Raw genomic sequence first — 2,092 nt, 5'->3', positions numbered from 1 at the left:
TATTACATCTTTATTCTTGAATAAAAAGTTTATTTTAATGAAGCCCAACATTCTGTTCGCTTTATTTGCTGCATCGATGCATTGATGTGAGAATTTGAGGTTTGACGCGATTTTGACCCCGAAGTCCTTAACGCATTGAACGCTTTTGAGTTTAACGCCGCGCATTTCGTAATCGAACTTCTTATTTCTTGTTCCAACTTGAAGGACCTGGCACTTGTCAAACAAGTAACACTACTCCACATCGTCTACTCTCACTGATTTACGGATACAGCGTACATTATTATTTCGTATTTCATTTCAATTCCAAAATTCTTCCCGTGCCGGGAATCGAACCCGGGCCTCGCGGGTGAAAGCCGCGTATCCTAGCCACTAGACCACACGGGACTTGAAGAAAACAGAATGAAGAGGAAGTGGAAGACGTGCAGTGGAAGAAAGAGGGAAGATCAGGAGGCGAGAAGGAAGAGGTGGACTAAAATTAGAATAGATAGATAGAATGCATGAGAAAATAAAGAGGTGGAGGAAAAGAAGAGAAGATGAAAAGAGAATGAAGAGGAGGTGGAAGACGTGCAGTGGAAGAGAACAGGAATAATAGGAGGTGAGAAGGAAGAGGTGGAGTAAAGTTAGAATAGATAGATAGAAAGCAAGCGGGAGGAGGTGGAGGAAAAGAAGAGAAGAAGAAAACAGAATCAAGAGGAGATGGAAGACGTGCAGTGGAAGAAAGAGGGAAGATCAGGAGGCAAGAAGGAAGAAGTGGACTTAAGTTAGATAGAATAGACAGATAGAAAGCAAGATAAAATAAGGAGGTGGAGGAAAAGAAGAAAAGAGGAAAACAGAATGAAGAGGAGGTGGAAGACGTGGAGTGGAAGAAAGAGGGAAGATAAGGAGGCGAGAAGGAAGAGGTGGACTTAAGTTAGATAGAATAGATAGGTGGAATGCAAGAGAAAATAAGGAGGTGGAGGAAAAGAAGAGAAGAGGAAAACAGAATGAAGAGGAGGTGGAAGTCGGGGAGCGGAAGAAAGAGGGAGAAACAGGAGGTGAGAAGGAAGAGGTGGACTAAAGTTAGAATAGAATAGATAGATATAATGCAAGAGAAAAAAAAAGGAGGTGGAGGAAGATTTACATTGATTTACATAGAAAATCAGACCACACAGACCCCATGGTCCCGACTAGGTGGTCTGTCCTTAAACCTAAGTGATTCTACACTAATCAGAAGGCTCCAAAACGTTGCATTTCAACTCTAGTTAATATTAGGTTGAAGGAAGTGACGGTCGAGCTTGTTTTTGAAGGAGTCAATCGTGTTACACTGGACCACCGACGGTGGGAGCTTATTCCATTCTCGCATTACAACGTTGGTGAAGAAAAATTTGGTGCAGTCTGAATTTACTTGTCTACATTTGAGTTTTACGCCATTGTTCCTCGTTCGCAAAGTGTCATCGATCATAAACAATGTTGATCTGTCTACATTCGTGAGACCATTAAATATTTTAAAACATTCGATCAGTTTTCCTCGGAGGCGACGTTTCTCAAGAGAGAACATGTTAAGGGTGGAAAGCCTTTCTTCGTAAGATTTGTTGAGCAAGGAAGGGATCATTTTTGTTGCCCGACGCTGAACACCTTCTAATTTAGCAATGTCCTTTGCATGGTGGGGAGACCAAAACTGTACCGCATATTCCAAGTGGGGTCTGACTAAACTATTGTAGAGTGGAAGTATTACATCTTTATTCTTGAATAAAAAGTTTATTTTAATGAAGCCCAACATTCTGTTCGTTTTATTTAGTGCATCAATGCATTACTATGAGAATTTGAGGTTTGACGCGATTTTGACCCCCAAGTCCTTAACGCATTGAACGCTTTTGAGTTTAACGCCGCGCATTTCGTAATCGAACTTCTTATTTCTTGTTCCAACTTGAAGGACCTGGCACTTGTCAAACAAGTAACACTACTTCACATCGTCTACTCTCACTGATTTACGGATACAGCGTACATAATTATTTCGTATTTCATTTCAATTCCAAAATTCTTCCCGTGCCGGGAATCGAACCCGGGCCTCGCGGGTGAAAGCCGCGTATCCTAGCCACTAGACCACACGGGA

The 2,092-nt window shown here is 41.8% G+C and overlaps 2 non-coding genes across 2 annotated transcripts; both read right to left on the bottom strand.

Moving 5' to 3' along the window:
* Positions 1 to 312: 312 nt before the first annotated feature.
* On the bottom strand, positions 313 to 384 carry Trnae-uuc (transfer RNA glutamic acid (anticodon UUC)). Its single transcript has one exon. It is a non-coding gene; the product is annotated as a tRNA-Glu (tRNA).
* Positions 385 to 2,020: 1,636 nt separating this feature from the next.
* Positions 2,021 to 2,092, bottom strand: Trnae-uuc (transfer RNA glutamic acid (anticodon UUC)). The gene has a single exon. It is a non-coding gene; the product is annotated as a tRNA-Glu (tRNA).

This window comes from Eriocheir sinensis, chromosome 20 (genome assembly GCF_024679095.1).
Source record: "Eriocheir sinensis breed Jianghai 21 chromosome 20, ASM2467909v1, whole genome shotgun sequence".
NCBI lineage: Eukaryota > Metazoa > Arthropoda > Malacostraca > Decapoda > Varunidae > Eriocheir > Eriocheir sinensis.
The sequence above is the reverse complement of the archived record's forward strand: the minus strand, read 5'-3'. Positions and strand labels throughout refer to the sequence as shown.